General features: G+C 37.9%; 1 protein-coding gene, 1 long non-coding RNA gene and 1 pseudogene across 27 annotated transcripts in view; 1 reads left to right on the forward strand and 2 right to left on the reverse strand.

Annotated features, from left to right (window-relative positions):
* On the reverse strand, positions 1–26,136 carry LOC111091937. Its single transcript, XR_005377029.1, has 3 exons — positions 26,122–26,136; positions 25,376–25,636; positions 1–554 (listed from the first exon to the last, which is right to left on the reverse strand). It is a non-coding gene; the product is annotated as an uncharacterized LOC111091937 (long non-coding RNA).
* Positions 1–27,874, forward strand: part of TMEM108 (transmembrane protein 108) — a 343,329-nt gene that overhangs the window by 281,496 nt on the left and 33,959 nt on the right. For 2 of the 26 annotated variants that reach the window (XM_038570895.1, XM_038570899.1), the window contains exon 1: positions 4,885–5,113. The exons of the other annotated variants lie outside the window; for them this stretch is intronic. The gene's annotated coding sequence lies outside the window, so the exon portion shown is untranslated. Of the gene's footprint in view, positions 1–4,884; positions 5,114–27,874 lie in introns of those variants that run through there. 26 annotated transcript variants of the gene reach the window in all.
* Positions 21,391–22,772, reverse strand: LOC100687333 (annotated as a pseudogene).

The raw sequence follows: 27,874 nt of genomic DNA on the forward strand, positions 1-27,874 counted from the left end.
TAGCAAAAGGAATTTGTTTTTTTTAATGCCATGACTCAAGTAGTGCCAAGAGTCAAGAGGAAAAGTAACTCCCAATTGATACTGTCAGAGCACTAGGACTTCTTGGAAGCAAATCACATTTTTAGACCATGTTAAAATTCCTTCTTGGTTGATTCAGGGCTTTAGCATAGGCATCATGGTACCAAGGTTATTATGAAGACAAAAGAATGAAAATGCCTGTTATCCAAATGGGCTAAGTGAGGTGGCCACCATAGGCCTGGCTGCATTTAGGATTCATTTCCCCCAGGCAACCCTCAAGTCACAGGTCTGCATGCCCAGCTTCTTACTAATGTCAGGTGATTCTTTAATAGTGATTTGCATCCCTTCTGGCAAATATCCATGAGCAGAAAGGTCCAAGGTCTCTTGCTTCCTTTGAAGTGTCTGAAGAGGTGCTGGCTCTCCAGAATGGTGTCAAGATCATTATGGTTGGCATTTATCCTTTCTCTGTTCCTGTCACACTCTTGTTACTTCATCCCAGAAGCTTAAGGCTGCAGAGGCTCAGTGATTCCACTTTTCTGAAAGAAAAGAACAGAAACAAGGATCATTTCTGTACATGTTTTGGGGGGAAGGTCAAAATCATTCTAAAGCCTGTCAGAACAAGCAAAGGCAAGAGAAGACCCAAGAAAATTTTGAAAAGAAGAGCAGCAAGATTCAGTGAAAGAAGAAAGGCAAGAGAGAAGCACATATAACAAGAGTATAAACTGAAATACATAAATAGACAAATTTTTTCCAAGTGCTTAACCAGTTATCCTAGTACCGTTTGTTGAAAACTCCTTTTGTTTCTTCTTTTCCATTATCATCTTTTCAGATTAATTTTTTCATCTTTCAGGGGATTTCTGTTTAGTTTCATTAATCTTTCTCTGATCTCATGCCAGTGTCTCACGTTGGTATCTAGGAGGGCTACTAGCCCAAGAGGGTTTGGATCTGCATTCAGAAGTGAAGTTACATGTGTGCTTTTTCAAACAGGGAACTCTTCCCTTTGTTATTCTGAAGTTTGGAACCTAACAACATGAGGTCAGAAGAAACTGTTTTGGGCAGTGGTGTGCACCTAATAGAGAATTCATTATTTGTGCCTAAGTATAAAATTATGCTATGACCTCCAGAGCACAAGGAAATAAAGGGATGTTGGAAAGAACTTTAAGCCTGTCACCTATAATTAAAAGTCTGGTAGACATCAGTGGAAGTCCCCTTAATTTGATCAGTCTTTCCTTTTTTTTATAATTATCACCACCACATGAGCTCTCACTCACCTGCTTTTTACTGTCTAGAATCCCCAGCCTGATTCAGTAGGGTGTTTTCCCTATCACCCTATAAGAAGCAGAGGAACTCTTTAGTTGTTTCTAACCAAGCAGGGTGAGAACATGTTATTGGACATTTGCAGGCAGATAGCAGGGTGTATTTTTCCTTAACCTCATCCTATCCACTTACATCTCCTTTTGTCAAACTATCATATGGCTGCAGGGTCAGTAGGCCTCAGAGAGCAGTAGACAGGGAAACCAGTATGTTTTTTACTTTTAGTGTCCAAGTTTATAGTAGGGTGAATATAATGTACAACTGAACTCTGGATAACACTCTCTGAAGTTCTCTGCCACAGATTCCCCAAATAATTGGGGGTGGGGTTACAGGAAGAAAAAAAGAGGAAGATGGTTAGAGATAATTATTCATTCCTCCCTTTCAGTCTCACTGTGTTAAACCCACACTTCTGTTTTAACTCTTATCATACTGTGGGTAGTGTTTATTTATCTATATATTACTTCTCCCAACCCCTATGAGCTGCCTAAGAATGTCAGGACTGTTTTAAACATTTACATAATGTTGTATGGTTTCAGGAATATGGTAGGTGGTAAATAGTGTTTGAGAAGTTACTAAATGAGTGAATCTTGGATCATATGTGACAATACTAGCATTTTGTTAAAAACCACATTCCTCTGTTCAATTCGGCCACACTGTGTGTATGGCAGGTGCAAGGGGAGAAGAAAGCATCTGCTTTAAAAAAACAACATTCCCACTATTGCCTAATGCCTTGGAACATTTTCCAGGTCTCTGTCACTAGAATCAGGGAAGGAATCTGGGAAATGAGATTGAGGCTCTTCGCTGAAAAAGATAAATATTGTTCTCTAAGCAGGTGACACATTGCAACATGAGTTTATTGATGCCTAGAGCCTGTGACAGCCTGGCTGTGACTGGCAGAGTTTTGCTGGGTCTTGTTCCTGCCAGACAAGATCCAAGACTTCACAGAAAAGCTCTGGTGAGGAGGAGGAAAATCCTGGAAGTGGCAGGAGCCCAACTTTCAATTCCTCCTTCATCCTCCAGGTTTAATTCTGAGCAGCTTTGCTAATCACACAGGAACATCTTTTGGGAGAGATTTTACTTACCCATTCCTTTGCTTGTTTAGCCTCATTTTTATTTATTGGTTTCTTTTAAGGCAAAGAAAAGGGTCAAATAATCTTTATCACAGCTCACAAGCACACAGAGTAAAGGCCCAGAGCCCTCTATTCAGCCTTTACCCAAAACTGTACTGGTGGGCAGCATCCATCTCAGAACCATCCTATGAATGACTGCTTAATTGCCAATTAAACATGCTTCTAGGCTGTTATCAGGATTTTCTGGGAGGAGGGTTATAGGATTGTGTGTGGTTACATCCTCTCCACATACAAAAGTTAAACTAAAGTTACCCATATCAAGGAACTGATGCTGGGGAACATGCAATGAAAGTTCTCAAAGGAATGAGTTTCCTGTCTTTTCATCCTTTGCATCTAGCAGCTTTGCTTTTGGAAAAAACTATCATGATAATGTGAAGGGGTATTAAAAACGCCATAAATGCCTCCAGCTATTTACCTACCCCAAAATGGGCTGGGTACACGTGATTCCCTTCGGGAAGACAACTTTTAAAAAAATAAGTAAATTGCCTTTAGATAGAAGTTTTCTCTTCCTCAGCTCCACTTTTCTTTCAGGTGAAAGCCTGAGGTACAGTGGCTGTGCTCCATAGAAGAGACTTTGTCCCTTTGGAGAGCACCTTTGGCCAGGAGATTCCAGGGAGGAGACAGAGAGATGAGGAGGAAGTGCCCTTCTAAATCTGAAGTCTCTGCATGTGTATGTCCCTCGTTCATACACGCATATTCTCACACACACAAGAGAAACACACAAAGGTAGTATGTTTTGCTTGGTATGTAGATTATAGTTAATTTTCTTGAAAAAGTCCTTTTTTAGAATGACATAGGAGAAAATCTTGCACAATAAAGCCATTTGGTTTTACAGGGAAGTGATCAGATAGGGTGTATCTTGTGTTTTTCTTTTTTGTTGCCGCTGCTGCTAATATATTTGCTTTGTTTTGGTGCTTTTGAAAAAATAAAATACTGTCTTCCAACTATATTCAGCCTTTTCTAGAGAATGGAGCTTGCCTTGTTGGCCTTACTGGATTCTAAGTCATTATTTCTGTGCTGACCAAGTTGCACCTGTGTTTTTTAATGTGTTCAATTCTGTTAAAATTAATGAACAAATCATTTTTTAAACTGTATCGGGCTGGGAGAAGAAATGAATCCCTTAAAAATATGCTATTTGAGATTCACTTCAAAATAAAACATTAGAGATGGGAAGGAGACAGCATATTAGATAAGGGGGATAAAAGGGATGCTTAAGTAATCAGTATAATTATATAATGTCTGGAATTTACCTCAAAGTAGTGTGGGAATGGAGGGAAGTGGATAGAGGTTTAGGTGAAACTGGACTGTCCAGGAGTTGATAACTGTTGGCACAGGTAAGGTTCATAATACTAGTATATCTACTTTTGTGTAGACTTACATTTGTAATTAAAAAAGTAAAAGAGATAGTTATACACGTGTCTTTCAGCCCCTAGATAAGGAAGAAAACTCAGTAGACCTAAAATAAGTCAGGTTTTAGGCCACTAAAGAAATATATTGACATTTAGTGTGAGTGGTTGCTTTATTTGGGGATGCTCACTATTATCAAATGTCTCATTGGTGATGAGTAAAAATGTTGGAATAAAGAAACTCCTGGCTATGGATTTGATCCAGACATAATAAGTCTCTTCCATTACTGATTATTTTATGGTGCAATTTACCATACTAATGAAACAGTCCTCTGATGAGACATTGTAATAGAGGCAGAGAAACTAGACAAATGACTCTGTTTCCTAAAACCAACAACAGAATGCCCAATGCAAACTGCAGTGTATTGAATAGTCAAAATATTGCCTTTCTTCATCTTTAAGAACCCTCTGGGGAGCATAAAACATATGGAATCTGCCCTTAGCTACTGTATCAGTGCCATTTATAGACACAGGACCCATATGGATTATCATGTCTGTCTCTTCTGGTTTCCCCAGAAGCATGACCCCCTGTGTTCCATGATGCACATACTTCCCTGGGGATAAACCTAATTAAATCTCAGGAATCAGAGGAAGTAATCTAATTAATATTTGTCAGAGGAATTCTAGTGATAGAGGATGGGGGAAGTCTCAAGATCCACAAGACCAAACTAGAAGTCAATTTGTGTCAGAAATACATACAGAAACTGAATTCAATTTCTGGCAGCAGAGAGGGGTGGTGCATGAAGAGCAAGGGGGAGTGGGGAGGGCACGGGTGCTTTGAATCATGATCTCCTGGATGAATCTGGATCCTAGGAGGGAACTAAGGTATCCAGTTTGGCACTGGAATGGCCACTGCTTGTATTAGGAGGGACAGTATGTAAAAGAGGTTTGGAAAATGGTTTCTTCATGGAATCATCTCATCTTGTGGAGATTTGAGGAAGCTGTAGATTCAACATAGGCTTGAGATCCCACTGGGGGTAATTCTATTGAAGGGAGATGCTGAATATCTGGAAAAGTCTCTGTATGACTCCTACTGTAGCCGTGACAAAAATTGACAAGAAAGAACTTCTTGGAATCCAGGCACCAAATCTGAACCCATACATCCATTCCCACAAGCTCTGAAGGATGATGAATATGATCACCAAACAGGGAAAATTGGAAAAGTTGGAATATATAGCCAGGAGACACCAACAGTGAAGCATAAGAGATCAGAGATCTCCACCTCAACTTGAACACTCTACAGAGGTAGGTAAACAAAATAATATTAGAATATGATCCTTCTCGTGCTATGGTAATCAGCCTTATTAGGAAATGCTTATAGATAGCCCTGAGCTTAGATTCCAGTTCTGATGTATTGAGAGAGACAGAGAGAAAGCAGAGAATCTATCCACTACAGATCCCTGAGCATTTACTATAGAATCAGACCATGTCCTGAGTCCCTGACACTAATCCATCAAGACCCTATCTGAGGCAAGTTTTGAATGACTGCATATGCTGTATTGGCAAGGTCCTGGGGCGATCCCCCTGGGTGCAACACCTCTCCTTGCAGAGTGAGGTTCTCTTTTCTGGGAGCCTATGGAGATTTTTGCCATACCTGTAATTATGTGATGAAAGTTCTAGACCTATACTGTCCACTATGGTATCCAATAGTCACAAGTACCTATTAAATTTTAATTTTAATTAATTAAAAACTCTCCAGTAATACTAGCTACATATCAAGTGCTCAATAGGCCAATGTGGCTGGTGGCTACCATATTAGAAAGCACAGATACAGAACACTTTCATTATTGCAAAGAGTTCTTGTGCATAGCACTACTCTATACAATGGATCAGTAAACTATGGCTTGTGGGCCAAATTCAGCCCTCCTCCTGTGAATAGATTCTTGGAAGACAGCCGTGCCCATTCTTTTTTATATTATCAGTGGCTACTTTCACACTATATGGGCAGGGTTGAATAGTTTGCAGCAGAGACCATCTGGCCCACAAAGTCCAAAATGTTTACTATTTGGACCTTTACAGGAAATATTTGTCAACCCAGCCCTATACTCTCCCAGAAAAAAAATGTACATGACTACATACAAAATTTTACATAAAATTTTAGGAAACAGATGAACTCTCTTACTTCCATTCATGTAAACCAAGCTTGGGTTACAAGCTTCTTTGCTAGTTCCATTTTTCTAGAATCTTCACATCCCAATTCCATACTCCTGATATTCACAAATGCTAGATTTAAATTTCAAATGATTAAAAGCATCTTAAAAACTAATGGCACTATAGAGTTTCAGGTAGTACTATATGTGCCCCTTTTATACAGCATCAGTAACATTGTTTGAGTTTCACTGACAAGCCCACCATCACTCAAGAATCAGGCCATTGCCTCTGCTTAATATAAACCTTTCCCTACTTTTAATTCTTCTTCTAAGAGTCTGGATTCAATGACTTTTTTGTTAGGCTCACTACCTAAGCTATTATCTATAAGAAGTTGTCAAAATCCTAAATACTTGACATCTTTTCTGATCCTTGAGATCTTTATCATAAAATACCTCCATTTAGCCTTCTCCTTCTAGCTACTCCATTCATTCTCAAATATGTGCACATCCTGATGCCATAGTCACATTTAGGGGACTTCCCTCTTCAGATTCTACGGCACATCTTTGCAGTTTTTATCACACATTGGTTGGAAGAGAATTTGTCCACACATGTGGACACATACACACACCTCGACATTCTCTAAGAGAATGTACTTGATTTAATTAGCCAACTGGACAAAATATTGCCTGAAGCCACAGGATCAGGGGACTCACCAGAGGGAGATGATAGTTGATTCAATGTTTCTCAAAATGGCTCCCTCTAGTCCCCAGAGTTTCTTAGAGTAACACAGCTATAGGTAACACTGCACACTGGTCTTTCCAGGTCCAAAAAGCTCAAGTCTTGCTACATCACGACCTTTTGTACTAACAACTGTCATCATCATCCAGAGAGAACATAATCTAATGGTCTTTGTGCTTCTGTTTAAGAGACTTTTGAAAAATACTAGACCTCCCCCCCATTTTTTTTTAACAAACTCAGCATCAGCAAGGCATGAATGCTTTCATTCAATTTGTCATACATTCTTTTTTTTTTTTCAAGTGCCTCATATTTCCAAGAGCTAGTCTAGATGTTAGAGATATGCCAGTGAACGAAATAAAGTGTTATCAGGTGGTGCTTACATTCTACTGGATACTAAAAATAAATTAATTTTTAAAAACAGACATATAATATGAACTGAGGTAGTACTGTTAAGTAGTATATAAAAAATTAAGTGTTAATATTTAAAAATTAGGTAAATAATATGAAAGGTGATATGAATGCACTTTCATATCTGGGATGGTCACAGAAGGCCTCTCAGATAACATCCTAGCAAATACCAACATCAAGTATAGGAGGAACCTTTAACACACTAACAATAGGTTCAAAGACCCTGAGGCAAGAGCCTGTTTGATATGTTAGAGGAGCAACATGGAAGTCAATGTGGCTAGAGCAGAGTGGAGAAAAAGAAATGTCATCTGAGGAAAAGTTGATGGTCATTGCTAAGACTTACCTTTTGGTCTAGGTAAGCTGGAAGTTCTAGAGGGCTTTCAGCAGAGATGTAACATGTTACCACATTTAATATTATCTTTCTCTGAATGATATTTTGCTCCTCATTTTTAAGCCTTCTGGGAAACACCATTATCTCTCATGCCACTCCAAACTCTTGATTTAATGCTCTTTTTGACTGGGTCACCCAGGCACTGAGTTGGATCTGAGGACCTCAGTCCCCAATCCAACTCCCCTGGGCCCAGCACCTTCACCTCTTTTGGTATTGCTATATGAATCAGCCACATGGAGAAGTAACCAGAAAACATCTGCCTCAGCTAATGCCATGTCCTCCTCATTCTGCCCCTGACTTCTCTGGCACAGTCATGTGGGATGACTGTGAGGGCCATTTGGCCCTTCCATTTCTTACACACTCCTGACATGTGAGCAGGTTAACATCCCAAGAGGCAGGTACCCTTTGACTAATGAGGGGCATAGGCGATGGATAGCTTCTGTCTCTTGTGTCCTCTGGAAGGATGAAGGTACAGTCTACATAGCTCTTCCAAGGATCTCTAGCAAGGTTATGTCCCAATTGCCCACAGTGGCAATCAGCTCCATAACATTCCCTTTGATGTTCTTTCTCTCCTTAACTTTTTAACTCTTTCCAGTCCCCTGTACCTATTTCTCTGAAATCACTGTGCACAATAAACTACCTACATTTAAGCCATGTCTCAGCCTAATTTTGGGAAATTAGGTTAAAACACTCTTCCTCCTTTCACTTTTCCTTACTTTGCTCTTGCTTTTTCATTAAAAAAAAAAAAAATCACATAATCTTAGAGTCAGACGGATCTTTAGAGAACATTCAGTTACATGCATTTTAGTTACAGATAAGGAAACAGAGATCCAAAGAAATTAACATGCCTCTGCTATAACTTATCTTTCTGGTGGAAAAGATGAACAAATGAAGAATCAGAAGCATGTAAAGAACAATGGGAAAAAAAAAAAAAAGAACAATGGAGCTTAGAAGACAGTTCCAAAGTCAAGAATAAGATTTTATTAATAGATTAAAAAGAGAGTTTAAACTTTGGCATGGTATAAAAGGAATTAGTGCCTTCCAGGAGCTGAAATAAAGAAGTAATTATACAATTTTGTAATAAATAATAAGTGTTTATGAATATTCAAAGTTTGGAGTCAACTGCATTTTTCTGGAGAGTTTGGTTACTTAGTAAGTCAATCCATGTATTTTCACAGGACATCTGTCCTAACAAGTTTCCATGCTTGTGTTTTGTGAGAGTCAAAGAGCATTCTGAGATAGCTACTGGTAGGCTGGGATCAGGAGATTGAACTTCTAGTCATACTTTGGCCATTAATTGACTCTGTGAACTTGAGCAAGTCACTTTCTCTCTCTCTGGGCTGTAAGTCAGTTCCTTCTCTATAAAATGAGTATTAGTCTTATCACTGAGTCATACAATATTAACTTTTGAAGTGGCTTTGGAGCTCATCTCCATCTTGCAGGTCCAAAGAAATGAATTAAGTTTCTGAAAGTCATTGAGTCAGAATAAGATCTGGCACTGTAATTTGGTCATCCTAGTCCTCAATCTACAGATGAGTTTTGAAATTCTTCCAATCATAAAATCTTGTCATTCCATGATCGAAGTATAAGAAGAGTATTTCTGCTCTAAAGGATCCTTAATCAAATTGAGGAGACACTTAACACACATATAGTTACAAGACAACAAATGAGATCCTATAAGCCGGACAACAAACTCACTTCTTTGGCCACTCAGAGAAGCAATTTGTCAGGAAATCACTGATACTTGAGCTGAGCTTTTTAAAAAATGGGTTGATGGAAAAGATCATTATGGAGGGAGGAAAATATCCAGAGCAAAGTCACGAACATGATTAGCCAGGAGGACATTAACCGAATCTGTCCAGTGGGAGCAGATGGTGAAATGGAGTTTATGAGTTATGGTCCTCAAAGAAAGGGAATTCTTGGTCTCTCTTTCCCATTCCTTGGAGCTGATCTGAAGCTATCTATGTATGGTGAGGCAATCTGACTTACTTCAATCTATAACAGAGGGAAGTAGAATGTGGAAACTATGACCAAGATCTCTTTTGACTAATTATATGTGAATTTCTGATCTATACTCAAGCAGTTTTATTTCTAAATGACATTTTAAGCATAACTAAAACACAGTGTCCTTGGCACCAGTGCTAGATAATTTAATTGGTAGAATACTGAAGAACAATTGACATATTTGGCTGGTAGTTCTTTGGAACAGATTGTTTAAATAAGTACAATTGTTTTATAAACAGAAATGTGTGAGGACCACTTGGCTTGATAAATTTCCTGCTTTAAGTGGGATTGATGGAAAGGTGAGAGAGATTAAAAGTTTCATGTTTACAGGTGCCCGGCTGGCTAGAGCATGCAGCTCTTGATCTCAGGATCATGAGTTCAAGCCCCACATTAGGCATGGAGCCTCCTTTAAATAAATAAAAGTTTTTAAAAATAATATAAAAGTTTCATGTTTAGTATAGATAGAGAAATATGGGGCACCTAAGTGGCTCTGGCTCAGGTCATGATCCCAGGGTCCTAGGATCTATCCCACATCTGTCTCCCTGAGGGAAACTGCTTCTCTCTCTGCCTATGTCTCTGCCTCTCTCTGTGTGTCTTAATTAATAATTAATTAATTTTTTGAAGATATTAAAAAGATATTTAGAGAAACATAATTATGGCAGGCAATAGCAGTGTATATACTTTAAAAGCAAGTAAGGAAATCTCAGAACAACAAACAGTAAGCTAGAAATCACCAAGCAGGACGAGAGAAATAAGACCTAACATTTATGTCAATAAATGTAAATAAAGTACCTATTAGGTGATAAAGATTTTCACCTAAAACAAAATATAGCTCTATTAGCTATGTTCTCTATTCACCTAGGAGGACTATTTTGTAAAAGTTGTGACTCCCCCCCCCCCCCCCAATGAATGTATAATGTATTATAACACAAAGATGGAGAGACCAAAAACTATTAGAAGCAAAAGCTGGAAAGAAACATAATTGTCATGGAAAAATTAGCACACTATACTTAGTCATCAGTAAATCATGAAGTCAAAAATAAATAGAATGTAAATATGCTTATTAGTAAAGCTAATGAGATAACTAGATATCAAACTTTGTACCTTACAGATGATATAATCAAATATCCATGGATCATTTATTAAAAGTTACTTTATAGTGAATCAATAAAAAAGCCTCACTAAATTAAAAAAAGTAAATTTTCTTCTTAGTATAATAAGAGTTAGAAAAATATTTTTATTTAAAAAATAAAAATGTAAACCAAGATCTCATGTCTATTAAAACAACCATCCTAAATAGATATTAAAGAAAGTGAAAAGTTCAAATGCAGATTACATAGAAATAACAGCAGTACAAAAACTACATGTCAAACCTTATGGCTGAAAGGTAATTAAAATATTTTATAGAAACAGTCATACGTAAAGGTTGACGATGTGTGGATTGATAATAAATTCTGAATACACAAGCAAAATGAAAATCCTTAAAGCTCATTTCAGACAAATCCATAGCCTTGGAAGCTTTCGTCATTTAATAAGAAAGAATAAAGATAAATTGCTATGAACTCAGCTCAAAAAAATCAAAAGAACAACAAAATATACTTAAAGTATGAAGAGGAAGATTTTTATAAAGTATAAACAAATTAGGGCAGCCCCAGTGGCTCAGTGGTTTAGTGCCACCTTCAGTCTGGGGCATGATCCTGGAGACCCGGGATCAAGTCCCACATCAGGCTCCCTGCATGGAGCCTGCTCCTCCCTCTGCCTGTGTCTCTGCCTCTCTCTCTCTCTCTCTCTCTCTCTCTCTCTCTCTCCTGAATAAATAAATAAAATATTTTTTAAAATTTTTAAAAATAAAGTATACAAATTAGAAAGATAGTCAAGTTTATGAGTATATATAGGAGTTGATTGAAAAAAAGTGTAAGTTTGATAAATCTATTTAAAAAGGTAAAACAAGGGATCCCTGGGTGACTCAGCAGTTTAGTGCCTGCCTTCAGCCCAGGGCGTGATCCTGGAGTCCTGGATCGAGGCCCACATCAGGCTCCCTGCATGGAGCCTGCTCCGAGAGAGAGAGAGAGAGAGAGAGAGAGAGAGAGAGAGAGAGAGAGAGAGAGAGATCATGAATAAATAAATAAAATATTTTTAAAAATAAAAAAAGGTAAAACAAAATTCAATATAAGAAGAGTGTGAGTAAATTTTTAAACAAAGCTACATTTTATACTGTGCTTAGTGTGAAAATTTCAACAAAGTGCACAATTTATAGAAAAACCTAAATAAAATTATATAGAAAACCAGATATAACTATAAGCATTGAGATATGTTTAAGCTGTCAATTTTTTAAATTCTTAAGTTGTCAAAGAATTTTATCCAAAAAGGAGTAGTTTTACAAATAGACTAAAACAAAATGTTTAATAAACAAATATTTCACATGCTATATAAACTGGCCCAAATTACAGAAAACATTTTTTTTTTTCAGAAAACATTTAAAGCTTCTTACTTTGTGTTACATAGCTCATGTAACCCAGTTACCAAAAACCTAACTTGGTGCCTAAAGTACACACACATACCCCAAAGTTACAGAACAGTCTTAATCATAAATACAGATATAACAATCTGAAGCAAAGTTTTCAGTTATTCAAAGAATGCCAAGATGGATTGCTTATTAGCATCTATTAATATAGACCAATAGACCATGGGATCTAACAAGAATTGTTGAATGACCATCTCAGTAGTTTATAGAAAAAATGTTTGATAATATTTAATAGTCATTCCTTTTTTTTAAAACTCTTAATTAATTGACATAGAAGGAGACAACCTTAACATCATAATAACTGTTAGTGCGAATAGTCATTCCCATTAAATCCAGTATCAAAACAAGAATGCCCACCACCATCATTGTTAGATAACCTTATTCTAAACATTCAGATCAATACAATAAGATGTGAAATAAAAGTAAGAGTAACAAACTTAAGGAAGAGTAATACAAAATTATTATTTATCGGAATATCATTATTTTCCTGAAAAATCCTAGACCATTAGAATGAGTAGCAGATGTTAGTATACAATTACAAAGTCAACATAAAAAAATTAATAGCTAATGATTCTATTTATGTGATACTCAAAAATAGACAAAACTAATCTGTGGTGATAGAAGTCAGAATAGTGGTTGCTCTGAGGGAAAGTGTTACCTGAAAAGGAGTATAAAGAAAGTTTCAGGGGGATATGGAGTTGTTCTGTATCTTGATTAGAGCACTAATTAATGAGTATATACTGCACATTTAATATATGTAAATTTTACTGTCTATAAATTTGAATCATACAATATATAGCATTTTCAGGCTGGCCTCTTTCACTTAAAGGCATATTGCCTTTTTGTGGCTTGATAATTCATTTCTTTCTATCACTGAATATAATACTTGATTGTATGGATGTGCCATAGTTTCTGTATTCATTTACTTATTGAAAGACATCTTGGTTGCTTCCAGACTTTGGCAGTTGTGAATAAAGCTAGTATAAGCATTGATGTGGAGATTATTATGTGGATATAATTTTCAACTCATTTGGGTAAATAACCTAGAGAACAGTTGTGAGATCACAGGATAAAACTGTTTAGCTTTATAAGAAACTACCTGTTTTCCAATTGGCTGTACCATTTTGCATTCCTCCAGCAATGAATGAGAGTCCCTGTTCTCTCATCCTCATCAGCATTTGATATCATAAGTTTTTTAAACTTTACCCATTCTAATATGTGTGTGGCAGTATCTCATTGTTTTAATTTGCAGTTCCCTAATGACATTTGATGTTGAACATCTTTATGTATCCTCATTTGCCACGTGTACATCTTCATTGCTGAAGTGTCTGTTCAAATCTTTTGCCCATTTTTAAATTGGATTTCTTACTATTATTATTGAAGTTTTAAGAGTTATTTGTATATTTTAGATATAAGTTCTTTATTAGATGTATATAAATATTTTCTTCTAATCTGTAGCTTTCTATTCTCTTACCAGTGTCTTTCTCAGAATAGTAGTTTTTAACTTTAATGAAGTGCAACTTATCTTTTTTTTTTTTTTTTTTTGCTTATGGATCCTGCTTTTTGTGTTATAACTAAAAACTCATCACAAAAGCCAAGATCACCTATTTTCTCCTAAAATGTTTTAGTTTTAGAGTTTTGTGTTTTATATTTTGACCTATGATCCAATTGGAGTTTGTTTTTCTGAAAGATGTAAGATCAGTTCTAGATTCTTTTTTTTTTTTTTTTTTTTTTTTTGCCTATAGATATCCAGTTGTTCCTGCACCATTTGTTGAGGAAAAACAGTCCTTTCTCCACTGAATTGTTTTTGTTCTTTTGTCAAAGATCAGGTGACTGCGTTTGTGTGGGTTGATTTCTGGATTCTATCTATTCCATTGATCACTTTGCCTATTCTTTTTTTTTTTTAATTCATAGAGACACAGAGTGAGAGACAGGCAGAAACACAGGCAGAGGGAGAAGCGCACTCCATTTACATGGCCTCCAGGATCACGCCCCAGGCTGCAGGCGGCGCTAAACCGCTGCGCCACTGGGGCTGCCCCACTTTGCCTATTCTTTTGCCAATACCACATTGCCTTGATTATTGTAGCTTTATAATAAGTCTTTAAGTTGAGTTAGTCCTTTGACTTTGTTCTTCATTATTCTTCAGTCTTTTGCCTCTTCAGGAAAATTTTAGAGTTAGTTTGTCAATATCTACAAAATAACTTGCTCTGGAATTTTGACCAGGATTGTGTGTTGAACCTATTTATTGATCAAGTTGGAAAGAACTGACATCTTAACAATATTGAGTCTTCCTATCTGTGAATATGTAATCTCTCTCCATTTATTTAGATCTTGGAGTTCTTTCATCAGAGTTCTATAGTTTTCATTACATATAGATCTTGTACATATTTTATTAGATATTTATTAAGTATTTCTTGGGGTGAGGAGCCCTAATATAAATGGTGTGGTGTTTCAAATTTCAATTATTCATTGCTGATATATAGGAAAGCAATTAACTTTTATATATTAAGCTTGCTTAATTAGACCCAGGATTTTATGTTGTTGTCTTTTGGGGTTTTATTTGTTCCATGGCATACTCTGCGTTGACAAATCTGTCATCTGCAAGCAACTTTATTTCTTCTTTCCCAGTCTGTACCTTTTATTTCCTTACTAGTCCCTTTTATTACCTTTAATTGTCTTATTAGTTAGGACTTCCAGTATGATGTTGAAAGGAGTGGTGAGAAGGAACATCCTTGCCTTGTTCTCGATCTGTATGTAAATTATACCTCACTAAAGTTAATTAAAAACTAATAGTTCTCCTATATTCCAGCAGTGAACATCTAGAAAATGTAAGAAAACTATTCTCTTGGGGATCCCTGGGTGGCGCCACGGTTTGGCGCCTGCCTTTGGCCCAGGGCGCGATCCTGGAGACCCGGGATCGAATCCCACGTTGGGCTCCCGGTGCATGGAGCCTGCTTCTCCCTCTGCCTGTGTCTCTGCACCTCTCTCTCTCTCTCTGTGACTATCATAAATAAATAAAAATTAAAAAAAAAAATATTTGAAAACTATTCTCTTGTAATACAAGAAAAGCTAAACTTTACCAATGACCAAGGCATAAAGTAAGCTGTAAAACTTCACTAAGAGGCATAAAAGATTTGAATGTTTGGACACAGAGACATCAGATTCTATCTAAAGAAAAGATTTAGCATTTCAAAGATTTCAAAGTTTAGTTTGTAGCCTTAATGAAATTCAAATTAAAATTCTAATAATGGAATTTTTTATTAACCCATAGAAACTAGTCTAGTTTATTTGGGAATATGAATAGGCAAAAGTAGTAAAGACATTTTTTAAAAATAAGAGTAATGAGGAGGGGCTTTCTCTGCCAAAAATCAAAACATGTCATAAAATAATACTAGTTTAAGTATTGTATTACAGGTACAAAAAGTGGACAAATGAGAGAAGTAGACTATATAGCCCAGAAAGTCCCTAATTTATTTAATAATTTAAAATATATAATAAGGGAAGCTTTCCAAAAACTGGGAAGAGGATAATTAAATAAATGTTACTGAGATAAGTATTTGGAAACAGTAACTTAGAGATTTACCACACACGTTATATGAAAAGTAAATTTCATATGGATTCAGCTGTTCATCCAAGGTTCCCTAGGAAACAGTCTACTTAAGGAGATTTGCTGTGTAGGAGGTTCAGTGCTAAATCAATTAGTCTACTGGAGCAGAGGGGAAGTCAGGCTGCCATATGGTCAACACAGAGCTCAGCCCACACCAGGGGGAGTTGTGGATCTGGAAGGGCCCTTCATAGTTATCCCAAATTGAGACAGGGGCTTTTGTACTCTGATATCAACCAGATGTTGGATTTAGGGTTCACCTTAGTGGGTTGTAATCTTGGGTAAGAACATTCCCTTTAGCTGAGAGAAATTCCAGAAGAGGAATTCAGCTATGAGCCATCAGCAGCCAATACTCCCAGCAATTGGTGGATGAGAGCCTTAGTCTTAAAGACAGAAACTGAGTGGCACACAGTATCCACTACACACTTAAATGTAAATGATGAAATTATAAAACAAATAGAAGAAAATAGTGATAAACATTTTTAAAATAGGATTGAGAAGGACTTTTATGATACTTTTTCACAAAAGCTGTTGTAAAATAGCTATTTTGACAATTGGTTTTATTGAGGTCGGGAGTGTAGGTGAGAAGAGAAAGCAGTAGGAAAAGCCACAGCATCTGTGGTCCAAGTGTGACCTCCCCTGCCTGCAAGACTGGCCATCTGTAGGACTGGCTTTTCCTTTCAGTGCTGCTTTTTTCAAAGCCCTGAGAAATAAAACATGTCAGCCTTGGTTTTGACCTGAGCTCTTGCTCCTATGAGCAAGATTAATTTACATGTGCGTCTGGTAGGAAGGGGCTAGTTTTCAGTCACCCAAAAGGCCCTGTGTATTTCAAACAAAACATGTTTATAAAAAAGCATAATCTCCAGGGAATATTCTCCTACCTCTCCGTATAATTACACATCTCTGGGTGGCCTCACCCTACTTGTGTGAGCCTGTTTTAGAAAGTCAGGGAGCTACTGAACATCTATCATGGTGGACTTTTTTCCAGATATACTCTCAGTGTCCCGTGTTCTCACTTGCTACTTTGTTAGAGACTTTGGTGAGAGACTATGATGCTCTAGGAAGGAAGAAGACATCCGCAGGGTTAATAATAATTATGATAATAGCAGCCAGAATGACCCAACCAGACACTGCAAGAAGCACTTTCATATATCATCTCACCAAATCATCCTAAGTCTCTACTTTATTGATGAAGGAAGTAAAATTTAAAATGACCAAGTGGCCCCAAATCACACAGCTAGAAGCACTCTCCTGAGCTACCTGGATATGGATTAAGACCTAATTCCAAACACTTCATTCTTTATACTACCTCCAGTTCCTCTCAAGCTTCATTCAATGAGATAGGCTATGAGAGCCACTTAATGTACAGCTATTATTAGATCAGTGATTCTCAGTCTTGGCTTCTCATTAGATTCATCAGAAGAGTTTCCAAAATCCTGTTGGTTCCAGTGACAAGACAAGTTTGGGAACTATATATTAGATGCACACTAAAATACCCTAGAATATAAAATTAGTGTCTTCTTAAAAGCTAATGTGACCTCCATTCCTAAACTTTGAGATTGCATCATCGGATGACCCTGTGACTACTCTGAGAGTTCTGTTTACACCTTTATTTTCATATTAACATAGCAGAAATGATAACAGAACATAGAGGCTTCAGTTGGTTTAGAAACTTTAGGTGCTTGCCACGCATCCTCATGTGTGACGGTGAGTTATAGCTCTGAACAAAGTTAGAAAGCTTTAGTTCAGGTTTCAGACCTACCACTTACTACCTATGTGATGTTTATTTGTTTGTTTTTTACTACCTATGTGATCTTGATCTTGAAATTTCTCCTTAAATTGAAGGAAGCCAACTAGATATTTGAGCAGCAGAATGACATGCTGGGGTTGAGGGAAACCTCTTTCCAGAGTACTAGAAAACTATAAGGGCTACAGGATATTGATAATGCTACCTTCACCCACACACCCCAGACATCATAAAGTTCAAGATGAGGAGAGCAATCTGATGCTGATTTGAACTTAAGAGTTAGGAGACCCTGTTCTTTGTAAGGGCTCCTTAAACTGAAGCATATACATTATTAGACTTAGTTCTTCAAAAATGAAGATGTAAGATCCGAGCCTGCAAGAGCAGTGACAATACAAGAATCTGGTTTAACTTCAGATACTATAAAGATCCTATCCACTGAGGAATGAGAAGCCCAGAGTCCCATGACAAGGACTGCTGTATCTGTTTCTGCCCTGTCTGTTCTTCTCAACTGTGATTCAATAAATTAGGACCTTTATCTAACTTGGAGTGTAGGCATATGGGGTCTGTCCTGGTTCTATTACCTCCATGCTTCTAGACTGGCAAGTACTTGGTGTGAGATTTGAATTGGAATGAAGGTGGTACAGTAAGAGGAAATAATTACTTCTTACACTCATGGAGGCAGCTTTGGAACCAGCGAAGGACCTCACTGTCTTCTCCAGTTGCTATACTCAGCCTATCCCTTTCAGAAGAACAGTATCAGGTCTTGCCTACTATCCAATTTAATCATACAGCCCATTTCCTAAACCTTCCTTCACAAGCACAGGCAAGCTCTTGATTGTTGCTAGATTCTGTTCCTTGACATTCTGGAGAAGCATTGAGTTGCTTGTGTCCTTTAAGGTTGCTTAGCAATGAGACCACAGGAGGCAGGGTGAGCAGCACAGAATTTCACAGGTGGCTCTTGCTTCTCCCTGTTGCATTTGTTTCCACCCTCTGTTTCAGCTCATTTTAGTCTTTTCATTGCTCTGTAAATTCTTGATCTCAGTTTTTATATTACAAGACTTACGTATGTGCCCGTTCTGTTGTAAACCACCTTGAAGCCTTTTTGAAAGCATGAAAGGCACACACCATTAACAGGTTATATCATTTCGGATTTCCATGTCTGTGGTGGGAGTATAGCATACACCACATCAGGTGTATGCCAGTGACGCTCTGAGCCAGGGACACATCTGGAAGTTTACTCTCATGTGGAGCCGCCCAAGAAATCTGATCAAGCATCTGACAGACTTCTGCCATGCTAGCATGGGCACAGAAGGATGAATTGGCATCTAGAATATCGCATGGCAACCATCCCCATCTCCAGGGAAGCTTTGCCAGGAAGTTTGTTTACTACAATGAATTGTATAGAACAGAAATATTGGGGTTTTGACATCAGTTCTAGCAGCACATTTGTGAAATGGCAGAGGATGGCAAGAACAGTTTGGGATTAAACAGACCTAGGTCTGAACCTCAGGCAAGAGAAACACAGATTCATGACCAAGAGAGTTAGCTCGCAGTATAGTTTGGTGATTTCCCTGATACACCAACATACACCCACACTTCACTAGATCCCTGCACTTCCTACCCCACCAAACAGAACCTGGCAAGCCCAGTTCAGAGAGGGGGTTTAAGGAGCCAGGCAGCCTCCTTAACTATAGCAGTAGCCTGTCAGATCTTACTTTAAATGTCATGAAGCCATTTTTTACAAGGATATAAATTTCTAATTTAGCTTTTTCCTTTACACATTCCTTTGGCATATGTGCTAAAGCACATGTTTAAAAAAAACTAGCTATAGTTCAGTTCTGATTTTCGTACTTTAAAATGATCAGCACTTCACACTCTTATACATAATTCATTATGTAAACCATAGATCTTTTTTGAGCTCACAGTAGGGCGGACAAGTGCGAAAATACAGTTTTGTGGGTCATACCAAGTTAGCACCTGCAGGAATTCCATAGTTAGACATGTTTCAATCCAGGTGACTTCCAGTGTGCAGGAGGGTATTCAGCTGAAAGTATCTGAATATCACTATGCAGCAACTGGAAATGGTTGTGAGGAAAAAAATGTTATAACCTCCTGCTTCAAGACACTTGGTTTTTTTCTCTACCTCCTAAAGTTTGAAATTAGGAGTTTGTTTAAGCATGCATCTTCATCTCATCATTAGTTTATGTTTATCTTCATCTAGGCTTCTGTTCATTTAACATCTCTGAGACCAGGATGCCTATTACATTGCTGTCAGGAAGGCAGCACTCATGACAGTTATCATTGTCTGTACATGGTGAATGTTGATTGTAGCTGTTCACCTCATCTTTCCATTTGAGGCCAGTGCATATTTAACTGCTTTGTAAAAAGTCTCCACAAAGATTCACTGTGACTCAGCATTGAAACAAAAAATTATTCTGTATGCAGAGGACATCAAAGTAGGGTAGCAGGGCAGAAATTTGATATTCATGGAACAAATGTCCATCATTTTAAGAATGATGTCCATTCCATAGTCCAAAGCCAACAATCAAGTTCTAGATGAGATCAAAGGAAAGAAAATATTCACAAAGCAGTTAAAATTAGGTTGTGGTTTGTTGCTGAGATGCTTGCAAAAGAATTGGCAATTAATGATATGGGTGAGGGGATATATGATACAATTGTCTAAAGCAGCTCCCTGAATAAGTATAAAATAAAAATTGTAATTATGGGGCACCTGGCTAGCTCAGTCAGTTAAGCATCTGACTTTGACTCCAGTCTTGATCTTGGGGTCCTGAATCAAGCCCCTCATGGCGCTCTGCACTTTCCCTGCTTGTGCTCTCTCTCAAATAAATAAATACAATCTTTTTTTAAAAATTGTGATTTCAAGAAAGCATTATGTCATATTTTGTATTTTTTTTACCCATACATAAAACAGTATTTTACTTCTTATAGTTGATGAAATCTGATACTTAAAATAGAAGAGCTAAAATCTCCTTAGATAACTATTACATCTATTGCCCAGTTGTTAGCATGGGAAAACTTACAAAATTCACTGCCAGAATTACATGTCTGGCCGCAAGCTGATGTACCCTCAGATGGTTTTGACATGAACACAAAGATTTCATGGTCTTACAGATGGAGATGCTAAAGCCCAGAATCCAAAAGTCTCAGTTCAGTCACTGGACATTTATCTAATCAAAAGGACCATGAGAATGTGAAGCATGGATGCCCTTTTCCAGTGTTCCATGTGGACACTTGGTCTTAGAAGGGAGAACAGAGGTAGGAGAGGCAAAAAAAAGGAAAGGAGAAGCAAGTAGGAGGACCTTTCTCTATGGGCAGCTATTCATTTAGCCCTTAGTAGTGTTTCTTGTCTTTAGCCTCTGCTCCAAGACACCTTCTTCACAACTCCTTCTCACCTTTTCCTTCTCTCTCCATCCCTATCTTTTTCCTTTGCTTTTGTCCCCTCTTTTCTTCCCTTTCTGTCCTTCCAGACCTTGAGATGGTGGATTAATTGGGGTGGGGAAGGGAATGGAGCCTGTAGGAAGAAAGCTGCACAAACAGCAGGACTTGAAAAAACACTTTAAAACTTAAAATTGCCAATCCTTCTTCATTTCAAATCCTACTAATATTCAAGATCAAGAGTTGCAAACTGTAGCTTGCTGCCTCTTTTGTAAGTAAAGGTTTATTGAATCATAGCCATACCCATTCCTCTACATCTTGCCTATGTCTGCTTTCACAATACAATGACAGAATTGAGTACTTTGAAGAAAGACTATATCCACAAAGCCTAAAATATTTGCTCCTCTGTCTAAACATGTGCTTCCCCAAGAATATCCTGCAGAAGTCTAGTTCTGCAAAATGTTAAACAGGTATTGCTGGAAAGAAAAAGATTCTCAGGTCAAATAATTTTACGTTTCAATCACAGGACTTCTTGAATCCTTTAATATGCTAATGTGCATTGTGAATTTCTGAAAAGTAGCTGAAGAATGCAGCATTTTCCCAAGTTTTTTGGGGAACATTTTTTTTTAATGTTTTTAAATATTTTTAAGGTTTAAAAAGTGTTTAAAGTTTGTAATTCCTAGTAGGAAAACATTATCTGAATGAATACCCTAATGGCAAACCACTGTAGAATGTTTCAGTTGCATGTGGGGCAGAGGGGTAGGGATTCTCTTCACAGCACCCCAGCTTTCTTCTTGAGAAGGTCAGAGGTACACTGGTTTGTATTATTGCGACATCCATTAGGTGATCGAAGTTGCTTTTCTTTCAGCAAGGGCTTTGTCAGAAGGGCATTATGCTTGACCTCCAAATTTGGCTGACAATTTACTGATGAGATTCATAACCTTTGGGTTGCTCTGATATTTTGACATATTTGCTGGGTTCTGGGCTACATCCTGGAAGGCCACCATAACTTCTGGATCCTGCATGGCTGCAAGAACCTCTGGGTCACTAAGAATTTCATTGAGCCCAGGCATTCCTCCCATTCCAGGCATCCCCCCTGCCATTCCAGGCATTCCTCCAGGAAAATTACTAGGCATTCCCCCTGGAAAGCCACCTGGGAAAGAGCCATACTGAGCTCCTGATTGTCGTCTGGCTTCTTCCTCCCTCTGGGCTCTTTCATGTTCTTCCCGAGCCTTCTTAACCCTTTCTATTCTTTCTTTGATCTCTCACTCTTCATGTTTTTGTTCATACTTCCTCCGATGTTCAGCAATTTTCTGGGCCCTGGGTTGAACTTCTTTCAGCATTGCACTAGCATCTTCATCATAATCCAGTTCACAAGCAAGGGCAAGATCATGTGCTGCTTCTTCCCAATGACCCAGAAGTCTGTGTGCTTTCCCTCGCCACTTGTAAGGCTGCGCTGAATCAGGATTTATTTCGATAGCTCTGTCACAGTCTCGAATGGCAGCATTTGGCTTCTGTAATTTGATGAAGACACTGGCTCTCTTGGCATACAAAATGGCTAAGCGAGGATTTAGTTTGATGGCATCTGTGAACAAGTCAGTGGCTTTCTGTAGTTCACCATCATTTAGGGCATCAATGGCAGCCACTTTTTTATCATTTGCCTGATCCATCATTTCCTCGGTTATCTCTACATTTTCATCTCCCATTTCTTGAGGGGCATCAGTATCTGGTTCAATTACACCTTCATTGTCAATTTCTAGATCACTTTCCTCACTTGATGGTTCGTCTGTCTTTGTGTTTTCCTCCGCCTTCTTACTATCTGTTTTTTCTTCCTTGATATTGTCTTCTGATTTAGTTTTATGAGTAGCAGGTGGTATTTTACCCCCCCCTGCTCTCCACCCACTCCCGCAGGAAACGCATTTCCTCAGTGTGCAGAACACTTGGATCCTGCTTACACATTTTCACGAAGGCCCGAAGCTCGCTCACTTTGCGGGGGTCCATGATCCAGAGGCTCTGGCGGGTGGCAGGCGCGGCGAGGCTGCGGCCGGATTCCAGGCGCGGGTACTCGGGAACATTTTTCTTATAGAGCTTTTTATGGGGATAGTGTTCCTCAGAACACACTTTGGAAAATATCTCTTTAACAGTATCTAAGATAGATTATTTTTGTTTTACTGTTACTTTATTTTTTTATTTAAATTCAATTAATTAACATATACTGCATAATTAGTTTCAGAAGTAGAGGTCAGTGATTCATTAGTCAAAGTTTTTAAATAAGAAAAGCAAGGTGTGTCCAGTACACATTCTGTATAAAGAATGAGAAGGGAAAATATAGTTAAGTGTTCGCTTGAATGTTTCAATTATCTCTTGAAAGGTCCATAATTAACTGGTAACACGCTTACTTTCAGGTGAGTTGAAGCTGGGAGGGAGACTTTTTGCTGTATTTTCTGCAATTTGACTTTTCAATCATACCAATATACTCTTATCTAAAAAATTAATCTGTCGATCAACATAACTAAATCTTGGAACAAAAACATAAAATGAGGGCAGCCTGGTGGTTCAGCAGTTTATCGCCTGCCTTCAGCCCAGGGCGTGATCCTGGAGTCCCAGGATCGAGTCCCATGTCAGGCTACCTGCATGGAGCCTGCCTCTCCTTCTGCCTGTGTCTCTGCCTCTCTTTCTCTCTCTCTCTCTCTCTGTGTTTCTCATGAATAAATAAATAAAATATTTTAAAAAAATAAAATAAAATGATAAACCACTTCAGAAAATAGTTTGACAATTTTTAACAAAGTTAAATATATGATTACCATATGTCCCAGCAGTTCTACTCCTAGGTATTTAGCCAAGAGAAATGTACATATGTCCATTCAAAGACTTGTAAACAAACATTTATAGTGCCTTTATTCATAATAGTCCTAAGCTGGAAACAACCCAGATATTTATCATTAGATGTATGAATGCAAATTGGGGCATAGCCTTGTAAATGGAATACTACTCAGCCTTAAAAAAGGAACATACCACTGATGCAGCAAATGGATAAATTTCACAGATGTTACATTGAGTGAAAGCAAAACATAAAAAATTCTATCTAAATCCACTTATGTGAAAATCTAAAACAGAAGAAACAAACCTATCATGATGGAAGTTGTATCATTGATTGCCTAGAGAAGGTATAGGGGAAGAGATCTGATTGCAGAGGAACACAAGAGAACTTTCCTGGGAGATGGAAATATTCTATATCCTGATTATGGTGGTGGCTACACAAGTATGTACATTTGTCAAAACTCATCAGTCTCTACACTTATACAGATTATATGGATATATGAATTTAATTGCATATAAATCATACGTCAAAGTTAATTTTAAAGGAAAAGAAATATTTCCCTGAATCAATCAAAAGGGAGCCATGAAAAAGGAAGGAGTATGAAAGAATGAGAAGGGCTACCTTGCACACAGGATAATTCTCTTCCCTATAGCATGGTAACCCCAGAGAAATGGAGAGAAATGAGTAGACCCTACCTGCATTGGTTCTTTGCTGCCTGTGGATTCTGGTTTACAAACCAGCTCTACAGAAGCAGAGCTGTTCCACCTGGTTGAAGGTCCCTGTTTACTATGAATGAGCCTGGTTACCCTTTCTCCCACTTTTGTGCACTGGATCATACCATGCTTTATGCTATCCCTGATGGTATTCCCCCTATTTCTGGGACCTTGCAGTTCAAAGGATAGCTCCATTATCATTTTGGGTGTAACAGCTGGTGAAAATGTAAGCAACACAGCTGACTGCTCAGCCCTAAAAGATTATCCCAGATGGGTTGTCTCCAGCTTACAAACCAAATGAATTCCAAAATAAAAGATAATAAAGAAACCATTTGACTCTTAGAACACCTTTCCTGGTGGAAATATAATTCTGAATCATTATACAAATACATAACACTGTATGTTTATGTATAATACATAAACAAATGAACACATGCTTACATACATACATATATACATACAGGCCAACATCTAAAAGTCCACCAAGTGTGAACTAAGACATTGTGGCCCTAATCTAACTTCAAGGCAGCCAGTATTCTTTTTTCCCATTCCCACTTCAAGGCCAAGTGTCTTTTCATACTGAGTGTAGGAATCAGCCTTATCTGCAGACTTTTAAAGGTAAGTCTTCTTTCTTACGGCATAGTAAAAAACACAGTGGTCATCTTTGCCTACAGATGTTCATGAATGAGATGTGGAGCCAAGGCTGGGTAGGATCTGACTCAGAATCTTCACACACAGCAAGGTAGACCTGGGCTTGCAGCTCAGCACTACCACATACCAACTGTGAGGTCTCAGGCAAATAACTTTGCATGTTTCCTCATCTATAAGATAGCTATGGCAATAATAATACCTAGTTTGAAAAGTTATTATATGGGTTCAATGAGATAACATACACATTCCATTTTCTGTTGCTGTATAACAAACTTCCCTAAATCTTTGCAGCTTAAATCAATGACACCATTTATTTTGTTCATAAACCTGCATTCTGGACAGGACGTAATGAGGACAGCTAGTCTCTACTTCACTTGGCATCAACTGGGCTGAAATCACCTGACAATTAGTTTACTCACCTGTCTGGCAGTTGATACTGGGGAGATTCCTACAGCTAGGGACTTAAAAATTCCTACAGTAGGGCTCCTTGGACGTGTCCATCTCTGTGTGATCCATCCAGAATGGCAGCAGCATCTTATTGCATGTCATCCTTTATGAACTCATAGTAAAACTTGGAACTCGTAGTGTCACTTCTATCATAGTCACAGGTTTGCCCAGATACAAGGGGAAGGAACATAGACTTCATATCTCAATGAATGCCAACATCACATTGTAAGAACCTGTAGGATGAGATATTTTGGGTATTCTTGTTTGAAAAATATAATCTAAAAAAAAAAAGAAAGAAAGAAAAGAAAAATATAATCTGGCATAGTAGTGAAGTACATAACACAGTTCCTGAAACATGTAGGACCAAATAAATGATATCTTTTTGCCCATTAATACTGCCACCACTACTGTTACTGCTATCACTTCACATTATTATTAGCATAATTATCAGTAAACGTGAGGCAGCTATCACTACTGATGGTCTGATGCTTGCCCTTCCTTTGGTGGGTGAGAGCCATAGACACAATGCCACTTCCAAGAAATTATTTAATGGAAACTTTGTGCTGGCCCCAAACTTCTACAGTATAATTCCCAGTGAGGGAAGGTGATAACATCATTGTGAGCAGAGAGGGCTGAACACACAAGGTATAAATAAAATGAAACCTGGGGAGCAAAGAGCAAAGACAGATTTCCATATAAAGATGAGTCTGTTATGCACATTAAGTCTCCTCTACAGTAAAGGTGACAGTGATGATGTCTCTTTATCCCCAGCTCTCCTCTCCCCCAGAAAAAGTAAGCATGAGCTTACTAAGACCTTTAATTCACAATGGGTCATACCCACATCACAATGTATGGACTTCTCTGGACTTGTGTCCCTCCATATAGCCCCACTGAAAGACCAAGGGCAGAATTTAGACTTCATCATTGAAAGGCATTCATTTGCTAAGAGCCCAAGAGAAAATAAAGACCATAAATCCAAAGTGCAGAATCATGGAGTTAGTATAGAACTGTTTCCTAATGGAAAAAGATCTCTATAACTACTCCTAATCCTCCCCTGGCTTATGATGTTCTCAAGAAGCAGTTCTATTTAGAAGCTGACCCACTTGCTATGGGCTGAACAGCTATTGCAACTGTTCTCTTGCACTCTGATTCTGAACTTAGGCTGCCGAGTAGGCTCCACATCCACCTGGTGTGAGCACAACACTAGGAATAACAAACATACTTTTGAGGTTGTGCTTTACAAATGCAAAATAATTTCACTGAGGGCAGAAATGTTAGATTCCCTTTGTTCTTGGCTTACTTTGGATTAAAAAGGTATAGAAGACAACAGACCCAGTCAAACCAGAGGGCACTGTTTCCAGAAAAAGCTGCAACTGTAGTTGCCAAGTAGAGTGGGAGCACTGCTGTAGGCTACCTATTTGTATTTGAAACTAAATGCCTGGACCGTTTCCTACATGGCCTCCCCTGTCCTACCACTTCTCTGTAACTCAAATAGATGGCATGGTCTTCTCTTCCAACAGAACCAGTTACCAATCCTTCTGCACTCCTATCAGAAGTACCTATCAAATTTTATAAGATTGGAATCACCTGGAAGTGATTGAAACACACACACACACACACCAAATATATAGTCTGTTCCCTGAGTTTCTGATTCAGTAGTCTAGAATACCTAACAGTCAATGTTTCTAACAGGTTTCTAGTTGATACTGATGCTGTTGATGGTCCACATTTAAGTAGCACTTCTAACAATACATTTACCTTTATTGCATTTGTTATATTTTGATTTTCATTATTATTTTCATAAAGACTTAGATTAGTACTGTCCAATTGAAATAAATGTAAGCCCTATATATCATTTTAAATTATAGACACATTAATGAAAAGGTAAAATTTATTTTAATGACCTTTATTTAATCAAATATATCCAAATATTATTTCAACATATCATCAATACAAAAAATTATTACTGAGATAGTCTACATTTTTTGTAGTAAACCTTCAAAACTAGATATGTATTTCACACTTCCAGAACATTTCAATTTGAATTAACCACATTTGGTATGCTCAGTAGCCACATGTAGCCAATAGCTACCATATTGAGGAGTGCAGACTTAGATCTAATACTTTGTGCTAGACAGTGTTATAAACCCTTTATATATTAACTCATTTAATCCTCACAATAATCTTATGAGATAGTGTTAGTAATCTCATTTTATGGGTGAGGAAATTAAGTCACAGAGAGCTTAAGTAATTTGCCCAAAGTCACTGGGCTAGAACACGGGGGTTGAGGGGTTTGAATATTAGCAGTCTGGCTTCAGTGTAGCCTCATTACCCAAGGCCCTTCTTTTCAACCACAACTCCCTGGAGAATAGGGTGGAAACATTATTTCTTTGTGTAGTCCCATAACATAAACAGTACTCAGATAAGACACCCGGTAAATATGTGCTGAATGAATTAAATGAGTGAGAGAG

Source organism: Canis lupus, chromosome 23 (genome assembly GCF_011100685.1).
Source record: "Canis lupus familiaris isolate Mischka breed German Shepherd chromosome 23, alternate assembly UU_Cfam_GSD_1.0, whole genome shotgun sequence".
In the NCBI taxonomy this organism is placed as follows: Eukaryota; Metazoa; Chordata; class Mammalia; order Carnivora; family Canidae; genus Canis; species Canis lupus.